Genomic DNA, 14,649 nt, shown 5'->3' on the forward strand with positions numbered 1-14,649 from the left:
ACAGAAGGAAATTAATTTTGAAGAAAGTAAATTCTAAAACTTTGATTAAGACTTTTATACGGAGGACTTCTACCTCTAGAAATTGCTCAGTTTGGTGTTAAATTAAGGAGCCTCTTATTGAGGCAGTGTCTAGACAAAACTTTCATTGATCCAAAGAATTCAGAAGCAAACAATTAATAAAGATTAAAGTATTGATTGTCAAGATTTTCTTGGGTGGGATTTTAGAAATTCTGTAAAAGAACATGAGCTAAAAATTAGTACACACAAAATATTCCTGAAATGGCAGTGTCAGAGGAGGTCTTCAGATTACTTAATATTTATTCAAGTAATAATTAAGTAATCATTACTGATGCAGCTAATGATCCAGAAATGAAAAAGTGTCAATAGTGGAAGCCATGCACTCAAGTTTGCAAAAGAAAGATCCATGTAATTCCAAGGTCAAACAGCACAAAAATATTTTGATAATACATCCATGTTTTTCTCTCTTTAGCTCAACACAAAAGTTCAATCTTAGTTTGATTTGAGCTTTACGTTAAAAGCTTGTTTTTAAAAACAAAGTTATTTTGGGGAAAAGAAAGAAAAAATGAGGGGATGTGTAACTTACAGCCATTTAAATGATTGAATACAAATTTGTAATTAATTACCCTTGGGTTGTTTATATATTGATAACTAGTTTTCTAATTCTTGGAAGCATAGGACATATTTCACTTTTTTTTACTTCCCCCCCCCCTTTTTTTTTTTTTTTTAAATCATGGAGATACACACATTGTCACTGGTTAGAAGCACACAACATGGAGATGCGCACATTGTCATCTAAGTTAGAAATTTATTTCTAATTTCTGCAAATACTTTCAAACTTTTCGAGTGTCATTTTTCTTATTACCTGAAATAATATTAGAGAAACTAAGTATTGCAATCTGGTCTGGGAAGAAAAGAAAAAGAAAAGAAGAGAAATTTATATTGTTACCCATAGTCAGCATTTCATTATGCTAGTCAGATACTAGAGCAAGGTATCATGAAAAACAGCATGCCATACTTTCTTTGAAGTCTAGCAAATAGAAAAATAGCATTGAAGGCTTAGAATGCACCAGCTGTAAACACACTGCATACCCACAGGCAGTAACTGTACATTCGGTGTGGCAGTATAGCTTTCTGCGTTATTAAATAACTTACTGAAAACCTAACTGGCAAGGCAGTTTTATGATCTGAAAGGGACAGGAAGAAGATTAGAGTAAGTCTTAACTTCATTCAGTGCTGATGGCTGTAACTTTCAATATCTATAAATGTCTAGACAGGTGTCTTTCTCCCTTGCACATACAGAGCTAATGCACACAACGTCATGATGGTTACGGTGCTGAACTCTTGCCCATTTAGGATACTAATTTGATCTCTAGCATGCCCTCATTATAAAACACCATCGTAAGTGTTCCTCTGACATGAAGCTACTACACCTTATTTCCCATCTGATATGAAACTCAGTAAGAATACCTTAGAAACATTGATTAGTCTATTGCATATATTACAAATTGTAATACAAATACAAAGCCCCCAAACTGGTGCTAAATTCGTAATGCTTGTTAGTACTAAGACAGCCACGTTAACTCCAGTGAGGTGTTGTGGAGTAAAAGGAATAAGTAAGTATATATTTTGGTGTTGTTATTTACTGAAGATCACTTAAGAATCTAAGATCACTAAGATAATACTCTTATTATTATCATAAATGCACATAGCAAAATCAAGGGGAAAATAATAATAGATCATGAGAAAGGAAGAGAGACCTGGAAATGTTCCTGAAAATGAAACAGGGAAACTGCAAAATAGAGATAAAGTGCAGACGGATGAAACACAGCACAGAAGCCAGATGTCCCCCGTTCTTGGCAAGACCTAAATAGTTACACTCAAGAAACATTATTTCCCTAAGACAGCTGTGGAGGAACCAACAGGAAACGTTCTGGGGAAAACTGGATGTAAGATGTGAGGATAAAGACTGCAAGATTCTTTCAGTCACAACTTGTTCTGTCAAAAGTTTCTTTATTCATATTATTGGGTGGGATGATCTAAGAAGCAAAAGGATGTCCCAGAAGATGTGGAGGGTTGGGAATTCTACCTCATACTAGCCTGTGTTTCCTTCTAAAATGACATCAGGCCTATGGAAAGAGCAGCCATAGGAATATTCTTGAAAGGAAATTGAAAGCAGAGAGAAGAGATGTTCTAGTGTTTGAAAGCTGGATGGATGAAGTGTACATTGGAAAAGGTTGCCCAGGGAGGTGGTGGAGTCACCATCCTTGGGAGTGTTTAGGGAAAGGTTGGATGTGGTTCTTACCGATGTGGTTTAGTGGGTAATATTGGTGGTTAGGGGACGGTTGGACCAGATGATCTTGGAGGTTTTTTCAAACCTTTTCTGTGATTCTGTGAAAAGGCAATACAAATGAGAAATAAAGGAAGAAAAGACAAAATAGGACTGAATTAAGCAAAACAGCAAAACTTCAACTATTTCTTTTATGTAGGTGACTCGTCTTAGAAAATGCGTTATATTGCACCTGCTCAGAAAATGACACAGAATGTATTGATGCTACCTTTACACAACAGAGACTGTTGCAAAAAGAAAATGTGTTGAATGTAGCATCACGTGGCTCAGAAAGCAAGAAAACTATCATTCAGGGAGAGGCAAAAATTCCCAAAAGCCACATTCCCTAGTGTTTCATCTTGTCTTTCCTTATAGTAGTGCAGGTTGACACGAACCCAAATGAACAACTTTGGCATAGCACCACAATTCGGATGAAAGCCTGATAGTTGGAGGCATGCTAAAAACACTCTGGGCATGGTTCCATGTTCTGTCAGCCTGCTCTTGGACGGATGGAAGGATGGGTCTCCCAAGGCTGGTTGTAGATCCCTGAATCAGTGCTGTTGAGTCGTCATGCGTGCGGCTTTAATTTATAGTATTGGCATAAGACCTTGCAATGACCTCATGGCCATAACACACCAGCCATATCAGAGTCCCTCTATCACAGCTACCCAAATCAGCCCAGAAAAGTCTTTTCATCTTAACATCAGGAGTGATGGGCAGATTGCCAGCTGACCACCTCTATGCAGGAGAAATCCCCCACTGGTGTTAACCTTTGCTATACATTGGTCAGAGTTAATCATATGGTGAAAAACAGACACAGCGAAGCAGAGGATGTGCTCCTTTGTGCTATATAAAGGGGTCTTGTCCAATCATATATGCATTTCTGTATCTGTTATACTACCATTGAACATGTATATGTATGCATGAAAAAAAAAAAAAGCAAGGTATGTTTTCCACACAAATAAATATTAACAGTTTTAGCATGATTAATCCATCCCACCCTCCTCCCCTTTCTGCCTTTGACTGAGAATAAAGCGATTTTATGCATTCTCTCCTATCCTGAGCATGAAAAAGTAAATGCTGTATTACCCCAACTTAGGTAACCCTTAGGATAATTTTTTAAGCAGCAGGAAACTAGGCTATCTGGCTGGGTAGATAATGATATCAGCTGCTTCCTTCCAAAACAACAGGTGCTTTGGCATAAAAGTGTACATCATCATACTGAGATGATGACATCAGTTCATACTTCAGCTTAATTATAAACTACCTCCATTAATCCTCAAATAATTAAACATTTTGTGTATGTTGCAAGGTGAAATATAAAAGCAAAAAGTGCCTAGCTGTTCATCACAGAGTTAAAATGTCAGTTTCTAAACCATTTGTACGTGTGTCTGCCTATTTAAATGCAAAATTCAAGCTGATTTTAAGCATTTGTTTATATTTTATTGTTCCAGTTTTATATTTCAGTGTACCCACCAAAAGGTGGGTAAAAATACATACTGCTAAAATTCAGTGGAAATTTGCTGAATTTACTAAGATGCACAGGTTGAAAGCACTTGGAGTGTATATGTGCAAAAATATCATGTAGAAATGACAAAACATGTTCAGGATCAGACTTTGTATGTACAAGAATAATTGGGAAAGAGGTCACGGTTTGTGGCCTAATAAGAGAATAAACACTGCAGTATTCGATGTTTGCAAATTTTATGCAAGAAGATTTTAGACTCATGCTCATAAGCAGTGCATCTGAATAAAACAAATTCTGGGTACGTTAGCACCATTTATTGAAATAGATTGAGTAACCTTTGTAGAATAGAAATATTAATGAAAAGATGCAGCAACAGAATTAGATTTAATTCCTTTTCTAAATAGTTCAGTTCATACAGTAGGCAGTCACTTGAAACCTATACATTCTCTCCCTGTATACTTTGTTAGCACAATGTGTGTGCACACTTTTATTGTTGTTTCAAAACTGAACAACAGATTGCACAATTTTTGATTTGATATAAAAATCAGTAGACAGAATTGACTGAGAGTTATTTTAATTTCTAGGCTAAAAGGGCAGAGAAACAAAGCAGATAAAAGATTATGCTCTTCTGCCTTTAACTTTAAAATATAGCACTGACCTTCTTTAAAACAGATGCTATCTTCAGGAGCCAGATGTGTCTCCAAGCAAATTAGTTATAAGAAATACATCCAAGGACATAGCCATTTAAGAATCAATAAATTATGCATTTGTCATTTGTTATTGTGTGAGGCTTATGCTGACATCTTTGACATGAATGGAAGAGTCTCTATCCACAGTAATAGCATTAACAATTTAACAGAAGTGGTTTTATACCAAAAGGGAAGTGGTTTGAAGAAATTACTGTTTATCACCAAGTACATATACACACCTTAATTATTCATTGCATGTCCACTTACCAGCCAACCCCGTGTTATGTAAGTTGTGCAAGATTAAAAAGTTAGAGCTGAGGCATGTGTCCTGTACGGCTGCTATTTCTATCCACTTGAACCTGAAACAAAGAAAATTAGTGTAATAATGATTTTCTTCTCAGACAACCAAATCAAGAAAGTTTTGTTTATCGGCATCACTTTATGAAAAATTCCTACATGCAGAGTTTTATTTTCTAAAAGCAAAAGCCATCGTGGAATTTTTTTGTGGGTTTAGTTGAAACATTTGGATGACCATATGGAACTCTTAGTGGTGCCATGGGACCACGCAGCTATGAAATCTGATCACTATCTCCCTAGTGACAGCTGGAGCCTTTACACCATCAGAAAATTTTCAGACTTCTAATTTGTCATAACTACCTCCTGTGGAAAGAAAATATGTTATGTAGTTAGATACAAGAATCTGAGGCTGCAGAACTACACATATCGGATTCTTTTCCTTTTAGCTTTCAAGCTTCAAATTAATTCCTTGACTGCATCTCATGACTCATGATGCAAGAAATAAAACATACACACAAAAAGAATACAAAAAAAGCCCAAACATATGGAGTCTTGTTAAAGCAGGGTTATCTCTTTATTGTTTTTGTGGAGAACTAGTTATTTTGAAAAACCTTCTTATGTAACAAATGTTGATCCATGGAGTTCAAAGTTTCCATATATTTGAGCCTTTTCTTTAGTGTTTCTCTCTCCCACATTGAATAATGATAACAAGCAAAAAAATCTTTGTTTAGCAAAGATTGGCAATCGTTTCTTTTTTTTTTTTTTTTAATTTTTAACGTGAATTCTTTCATCACCACACCAAGTCTAAAGGGGCACAAAATGCAGAGTCATTTTTTAATAGAGGAGCTCAAGGGAGAAGGGGATGGGAGCTCCCTGCCCTCTGCCATCACATGCCATGACTGTGGAGAAGCTCTTAGCTGTTCCTGGAAAACACAAATCTTTATGGTACTCAGAAATATGGGCATACAGGAGGCACTCACCTTTGAAAAACATGGGAAATGTACATGTATAGTTCTATATACCTCTGTATGAGGGGAGGTAGCCTAGCATATCTGAGAGCCATGCCTCCCCTTTTATTTCTTGTGAAGCCTTGGACAGGTTTCTGAATCTCCTGGGGTATTTTCAGAAGTTTCTGAGACAGATCAGGGAGCAGGACAAAATGTAAACAAAGGTTATTATTTGCTTTTATATGGCCACTCCAGTATTCTAGCTAGCTAGACATCAGAAATATAACGTTATCTTTTGGGCATGGATACTACTGCTGTTGAATCATGTTTGTGATGGGTGCGGCCAAGAAGCTGAGTATTGCACAATCTTGGGGACAAGATGGTAATTCCTGGGTTGAGGATTCCGAATGTAGCAGTGCTGCTGCTGATACTTGAGCTTCATTTCACGTGGCAATCTGGCACCATAGTATGTGAAAGATCTTTTTTGCATGTTGGAAAGTTCATTGTACAAATAAGTTTAAAAAATGAGGATAAAGGGCACTGTCTTGTACAAGATAATGTACAGGAGGTTGGATTAGGTTATCACATCAATCTCTTCCTGCTTTATAGCAAGGCTTAGGATACCAGAACAAAATTGCCTTGCTATTTAACAAGCAAAAACGACATTCAGCTTCTAATAAGGATCAGACTGAATCTTTCTTCCAAGTTATGTTAACATCAGCCTCCACTAACATATTTAACCATTTGGGACAGTATGCAAGAAACCTAGAAGCACAGACTAGAGACAAAGAGAAATACTGATACTCTCTACGGTCTTTGATTACAGTCATAAAGCAAAACTAAGGGGGATGCTAATTAAATCCGGAATCATTTGCTACAAAGGAGAACTGGAACAAGGGAGACAGTGCAGCCCATGTGGCAAGAAATGGCAACACTAAAGAAAAGGCACTTTCTGTTCCAGTATGAGTAGTATAAGATATTGTTAGGAAGATACTTGCTTACATTACCAGAAATGATAAAAGACTTTCCATTAAAAAACGATGAGGAAAAACTGTGTATAACCCTAGGAGAAAGGAAAGAGACGGCAGGGATAGCATCATGCTATGTAGCAACCTGCCACCAACTTAGAAATGGACAATTATGACAAATGGACACAGGGGATAAAACTCCAAACACACTGTGAAGTGTTATCTTGGGCAGATGCGTCCTATGTTGTATCTGTTGCTGACAGTTACCCAAGGTTTCTGCTTTCTTACACATGGACAACATTTGTACAGCCTGGCATGGCAATAAAATATTTTGATTTGAAGCTGAGCACTGTCACTGTTCTATTCTTTCCTTAGGAAACAAACCATGACAGGTAGGTTAACTTGGAAGCTCATGTTTCATTACATCTTGTCCCTCATTATCCTGTTGCAAAACCTTGTTTTAGCACCAGTGCCATTCACATCCGCCCTGGAGCCCATTGCATATCATTTATGCCATCTTTTAAGGCACACAAAGTAACAAGAGAGGAAGGGTTTGGTAAAAAGAAGAGGGTTGTACAGAACATGGACAATTAGAGCTTAACATTTGTCATTTCCATAGCTGCAGCTACAGCTAAGTGTCTGGAAGATTTAATCAATGTATTATTTGAAGGCATCTTAGGAACAAACTGAGCTTAACTTGGGGTCTGAAACACAGCTGTTACGTTCTCCGCAAATCCCTGTGTGTTAGTCACACAACTGATTTGCCCTAGCTGCCAATTATTCATGGTGTAGTATGCTTGTTCAGCTACCCAGGAGGTCATGCAGCAGCACCTCCAGGGTTGAGTCCACAGGAAGATGCCTCAAGCTGAAATCCTACAGGGTTTGCTTTGACTTCTTTCATTTTAGCTATACCTCTTATCCCACTTGCCTGTATGGCATTCAGAGTGGTACCTTGTGGGTACTTAAAGCAATGAGCAACCCCATATAAAATCACTGTTGTCTCTTTTTTTTGGTTTACACTATCTCCTCACAGTATTTGTCCTAAGTAGAAAGAGCTATAACATATATATGTATTTTAAGCAAATTATATGCTGATTTTTGGTTGCAAATAAAGGTCAAATAAGGGCTCAATACTATTCATTTCATCATGCGCATTTCTTTCTTATCCTTTTTTTTTTTAATAATCAAGATTTTTGTTACATTTTTAAAATGTTTGATCAGATTTCTGTCTTAGCCTTATGCATATACACATAACCAGAGCCAGATTTTAAGGTGGTATGATCTCGTACTGTGTATCCATTTGGTCATTTTACTGAAGCTGAGGATTTGGTGTTTCTCTCCTTCCCCAAATCTGTTTCATGAGGATATGAAGAACTGCTGGACTCCAGTTTACCATTGTTTTTTCCAACTAGAGACAAGCCAAAAATTTAAAATAGGACCCTCTGTAAATGCTATAGAGTGGAAAGAGTCACTGAAGATCTCCACAGTGGTGTTAGAAGTACTGGCACATCTGCTTTTAAGAAATTGTTTCCTTAATTCTAAACTGTCTGCACTCAATGGACCTACATGATTTATAGCATCTGTATATATTGTCTGTTACGTTGCCTTTTCCTAAGTATCTATCTAATCACTGAAAAGTACAAAGCTGGACCTAGCTGCTTTTTCCCTGATCATTATTAGAAGGGAGAACCATTCAAATCACTGTGAACGTTCATTGTTCTTCATTGTGTAACAATGAAAGGGGGTTGAATTTTGTAGTTACTGAGGGACTGAGAGAGTTTAATTACACTGAGCAAAACATTCCTGGAAAAGTAGTTAAAATCTATGAGACCCATTCTAGTGAAATTCCTGGTGCACTCAGAGAACCGAATGAAAACTGTTATAATATTGTTTAATTAATGCTGAATCGAATAATGATTGGCCTTAGCTCTCTAATTACTATTGGTAGTGGCTCTTAAAATTTTGATTAGTGGAGAGGTGAATCACTATCTTTGATGTGCTGAGGTAGTTTCAGCTGCAAATTAAAACCTGGCAGTGAGGCTATAGATTAATTGTGGCTATGCGGAGCAATTAGGACAGTCTACCTCACTCTGTCTTCCGTCTGAAATTTATTGCCTGTGGTAAAGGTCATAGAAATCAATCCTGAATTGTGCCATTTTTGAATGAGACCTGTATATATTTAAATGTACTGTTTTGGGGAAAATCTTTAGTCATTCTAATTCAAAACATGCCAGATGTCATTTTCTTCCTTGCCACCAGAAATAGCAAGTACCAGAAAGCAAGCTGCTGCTGGGGAGGGGCTGCAGAGGCTCCTTGGGCCACACAGCAAAGAGCAGCATCCATCTGGAGAGCAGTTGCTGGGGGCTATCGTGGGGCTATGTTAGTTTTGACTAACTTTTTATTCTTGCAAATGTGTAAAGCTGCTTGATAGGAAGTTAACCAATGACTTCCAGAAACTGATCTCCCTGAAGCAGTTTCTGCAGGACTGGGTGAGAGCTTCACTGGATGGGGAGAGCCTGCCCCCCTCCCAAAGAAGCCATGGATGCAGTCCTGCACTGGGGGGTGCTTTGCAAAGGGTTAATCTTGTTTAGATATGAACTTGAATCAAAACATGAAAAATACACTGCTCTACTGTGAGATTTTAGTAAGTTTTATTCACTGCAAGTAATCCTTTTCCAACCAAATCAGTGCCTGAGTTACAGTATTGTGGCTTTCTTTTTTGGTAGTGTTCTCTCTGTGCTGGATGAAGCATCAGGAGTAATGGAAAAAAAGCTAATTTTAAAATATATGTTATTGCTATCATTTTCTGTTCCTCTAATATGATAATGAATGGAAACATGATTTTAAAAGGTTGTAATACATTATTTTTTGATGTTCTATCATCTTGTTGTCTGCTTCTTTTGTGATGCTTAGATTTCATCTGCTACCTGAATTTAGGGTTTAGTGGTTTTTTTTTTTTTCCTTATTCATTTCATCCTCCCTTATCAATTCTGATTTAGTTATTTGTGTCCTTTGCTCCTATCCTGTGACTTACTGTCATTTTGTGCCCTGATTTGTTAGTGGGAGCATGAGAAAATAGTTTCTACTGAAGCTGCTAAATATGTCTCTCATTTATTCAGCTGGTGGGAGAGAGAGAAGAAGGAATGAGGTTCAGCAAAGTAGCCTTTGTAACCGCAGGATTGTTTGCACTTTACTGCTGGAACATGCTGAGACTTGAAGCCTTTGTATGATTTTTATAAGTAGAGAGGCTGTAATTGAACTTTCTAGCTAGACATTAAGAAAAAAATAAGAGATTAAAATATTTGTCTTTTTTTTTTTTTTTGGTACACATAGACAAAAAAATAAAGTTTTTGAGATTATGTGAGTGTGTGCATTTATATAAACCTCTGCGCAAATAATGTGAACAATCCTGTGAACAATTTTAGAGAGAAAGCAAAAGCAGCCTTTTGCGTATTCATTTCAGGAAAAAGCAACCTGGCTGCAAATTTTAGTGGAGAACTTCACTCACCTACTGTCAAAACTGCTTTCTCAACGTTCATTTCTGATGTACATATAAAGTTGAAACTTGGATCTAAATAGCACAAGATTTAGGCAAAAATGAGACACCCCACTTCCGTGTCTTGGGCTTGTCTTTCCTGTTAAAGAAAAAAAGTATAGATAGCAGTTCAGAAAAACACATATTCTCAGGAGCTTGTTCATATAAAGCTATCTTCTTTAAATCAGAAGAAAAGGCAATGACTTACTTCATTACTTATGTTCAAGCATTTGCTTTTGTAAATAAGCATGAGAATTTCATAAACCTAATAACACCGACATAACCGGCACAAAGATTTTCATCTGAATCAACCCACCAAGACAAAAATAACTGGTAAGCAGCTAAAACTGTGTGATAGGAGCCATTGCTATCTCAGTGGTCCTAGAAACGAAAAAGAATGAAAGCAGGTGAAAATAATTGGAAATGACAATATGAAGAAATTAATAGGTTTGTATGTCTATATGTAAAAGTTTATTTATATAAATATAATTAAAAAGCACCATATGGCAGTTGGAAATGTGCATTCAAAGAAGAGCAAAGAAATAGAAACTAGGAGGTCTTATTTTTGGATAGCTCTGCAAGAGCAGAATGACCAGTACCTGCAGGTCAGCACTTGGAAGAAGTTTCAGGTCTGTACCCACAAAGACCCTAGTTTTCTATTGAAATAATGTATGACAGAAGAGAGGCCAGTTCTAACCATTTATCTGGTTCAATTTTATTACAATTTATAGCCCACGGGAATAAAATAAGCCTATTGAAGTACATGACAGCAGCAGTACATGAGTTCGTGCTTAAAAATATTATTCTCAAAGTTGGGACATCTGGACAGCCAGATCTAATCGTATTTCTTTACTCTGCCAGAACTACAGCATCTGACATTGGAGTTATTTGTTCAGACATTTCTAGATAGATAGTGCCAGATAACTAACTGTAATCAAAACCTTTCCTTTTTCTGACACTATTTGGATGTGCCTCCAGTCCTAAAAATCCTGTCATTTCTGAAAAAAAAAAAAAAAAAAAAGAGAGAGAGAGAGAAAGGAAAAAAGACATGTTAAATGTGAACAAGAGCACCACAGCCTGATCCCTTTGTGCTGCCCTGAAAAGTGTGAAGGAGCTGGCATCTGTTTGCAGCTGCTAGGGACTGAGGGATGGAGCTGGGTCCTGCTCCCAGCTCCACACCCTCTGCAAACAGCAAAGGCCGTGGAGTGGGCAAGGCAGGTTTCTGCTTACCAAAGCCTCATCTTGCCTTCTGCTCGCACTGGGGAATGGACCCATGCAGCCTCTGGGGAGTGAAAGATCTGGTGATTCAGCAGTGGGGAATTGTACACCTTTTCCCCAGTCCTGGGCAGAGTGGGCTGTCCCATATATGCTGATCAGTTTCACAGTCTGCCTATTTGCTGTACCATTTACTGGTAGTCACTTTCTGGTTTTAGGGCATTTTCTTCAGTCTGTTTGTCTTATCACACTTTATACTTTCCTGAGAGAATTTAATGGAGTGTAGGAGTTGTCATAATAACCTCCCCACTTCTGCATTTATTTTCCTTACTTTGCAGGAATGTTAAGACCAACAGAGAGAGAACAGAATTTCATCTATTTAAATAATGCTTGGTATAGATCAAGTTTTGAGGTACATGGAAAGTAAAGAGTAAAAAAGACATGAGAAACAAGCAAAACTTTTTGAGCACTGCCTTCTCTGCAGCCTTGCTGCATGCTGCTGATTAACAGATTTTGTTGCTACTTTATGGCCAGTTGTTCAACTCTACTTATCACTTTTAGAAGCCCCATAAGTGAGAGCTAATACTCTGGCATTGACCCTACTCTTAGAAGTTTACTGCCTTATCAGAGTGGCATAAAGGTTTAGCGAGATTTTAATCTTTGTTAATAGCACTGGAAATAGTTTCTGATTGTATTCCAGTATGGACTATTCAGAGGCACGGGAGTCAGCTCTTAAAAACATTTTACAATGTTGTCCAAGGTGGATTGACAAATTTTGAACTCAAACTTTTCAAAGTTTGAATGGAGTAAACCTTTTTTTTTTTTAATTTTTAAATTTCTTAGCAAAATATGCTCATTTTTCAACCCATTCTAGTATTTACTCATATTCAGAACATCCATCTGTTTTGAAGGAAAATGCAAAGTGCAAATGAAATGTTTTTCTTTTTTGAAAAGCTCCATTACCCTAACTGTTTTTATTACTGGTGAGAATTTTTCACTTGGCTTCCTACACTTTGGGTTGGACCAGTGCCAGAGCCCACTTCTACATGGAACACACATTGTGAGTTTGCAGGATAGCCCGCTAATTAATCAGGAATCAGGGAGATGTTGCCATTGGACTTCCTTCATGGAAAGGAGCTGGCAGCAGAGACGTCTCCTGAAACTCGTTCAAAGAAGGCTTCTAGACTGTGGAGCTGTAGGGAGAAAGAGGCACCTTCATAGCTTTAATACTGAACAGAAGGTCTCTTGATGTATGGAGCTGTGTGTGATGGTGATGTTCCCTGTGGCTTGTTTTCTGGTTACAGATTAATTTGCTTTGTGTTCATCTGTCTGGCATGTGACAGTTAATTCATTTTCTCCTCAAACAGAGGTTAAAATTCTGCCATATGACCTAGGGTGAAATCCTGAACCAGCTGATGTGAAGAAGAGCCCTGCCATTAACTTCAATGAGATCAGGGTTTAATCCTTATTGTTTAACCCATTCAGGGCCAAGTTTCATAATGACTGGCTCACAACTACATCCCCATGAATTTCAGTGGGGTACAGAATAAAAGTCAACTGAGAATTGGAAGTCAACATGCAAAGATTTGTAGTCTGCTCACACTTAATAATGGCCATATGAAAATTGTAGCTAGCTCCCGTTCTGCTACACACTGTGTGGATATTTTGCAAAAGCCTATGTTTAGTGCCTTAGCATGTAAACATATTATTCAATTTTATTGTGGTGTTTGGAAGGGAAAAAAAATTCATTTTAAAGGCAATATATTGGTGTACAAAAAAAAAAAAAGGGGAGAGTGGGGAGTAGGAAGAAAGATAAGTGTTTTAACACAATAGATACTTCACAAGATTTTCTAATTTGGCCCAAAGATTTCAGACTACTTTAATCAGATCACAAATGGGCCCTTTTCTATGAATAGCCTTTTTAGGTTAATTAGGAACAAATCTCTCTGTTTTTTTTTTTTTTATAACTAAGAAGACAGCACATTCTGTAAATGAAGGTGGTAGGGTAATAATATTCTTTTTTTCTTTTCTTTTTTTTTCATTAAGTAACCATGTCTATCATAATTACAATAAAAATGATCTTGCAACTGAAGGCAGGTTGGCTGAACTAACAAGCAATTAAAGTGTGTGAAACTAGTTTTAGGGAGGTGACACTTGGCCATCTGATAAATGTAAAAAACCTGGGGAATCCTTCCTTCCTTGCTGCCTATATTCAGAAACCTTAAGCATAGAATAGATGCACTGAGTGGATAAATGGTAGGTAACTTTTTCTTTATATAGCGCAATGTATTTAGTTTTTTTTTTAAAAAAAACAACTTTATTTTTGAGAGGGAGAATGGGGGTACTGTGGGGGTCAGTGTTACGTTTGTGTTGTTAATGTATTCAGTAATAACTACGAAGAACTCTTTGAACATAAGTACGTCTTCATCCCACCTTTTAACTTCAAACACTTCTTCAAGCAAATGTTTAAAAAAATAATTAAAAAAAAAAAAGTGACCTGAAACCAGTGTGGTGATACTGGTGAAGAGGGGAATTCTAAGAAATGCAGTTTTCTGAAAGAGACGGAGATTTCTGAGAGAACACAAGGTGTGTTTGTAGGTGATGTGGCAGCAGAGATCTGGAGGATTATAGGATGGTAGAGCTTATTTTACTGTAGTCCTGTATGTGGTGGTGGAAAGGGTCTGAGTTCTTAAAGATATGTTTTATTGAAAGGGATGCTTCAGGGAGTTAGTGAAGCTGGCTTTAAGCTGTTAACAAAATTCAAGTAAAGTGTAAAGCTCAGTGCTTGCAGCATTTGGTTAAAGCTAGGCCGTTCCAGAATTTTACAAATAAAGTATGTCTTGTTCAGGACTTCCAACATTAAGTAACACAGTATGAACCAGAGCAGGGAATACATTCCAGATGACTTTAAAATAGATAAAATAGCATGATAAGCAAAGAGGAGGCTATGACTAATCAAGTTGACTAGTGGAGACTCCCTTATACTGTATTATCTATTGAAATATTATGTACCAAAAGAAAGTTGACAGGGCTGAGTTAGTAAGGATGAGTCATTTGTTAAAACTCAGGGTGAGGAGTTAATGCAGAGGGATAGAAGGTGAATGGGGTGTAAAAAAATCTTCATGAAAATGCAATTAATCTTAAGACTGGAGGACAGCAGAGTCTTCTGTTTATAACTTCTGC

The 14,649-nt window shown here is 37.3% G+C and overlaps 1 protein-coding gene across 1 annotated transcript in view; it reads left to right on the forward strand.

Moving 5' to 3' along the window:
- Nucleotides 1-12,295: 12,295 nt before the first annotated feature.
- The window catches only part of LOC310904446 (phospholipid scramblase family member 5-like), a 155,020-nt gene continuing 152,666 nt past the window's right edge, over nt 12,296-14,649 (forward strand). Inside the window, exon 1 of the mRNA XM_083849194.1 lies at nt 12,296-13,722. The gene's annotated coding sequence lies outside the window, so the exon portion shown is untranslated. The remainder of the gene's footprint in view (nt 13,723-14,649) is intronic.

This window comes from Anser anser (assembly GCF_964211835.1).
Source record: "Anser anser genome assembly, chromosome: 9".
NCBI lineage: Eukaryota > Metazoa > Chordata > Aves > Anseriformes > Anatidae > Anser > Anser anser.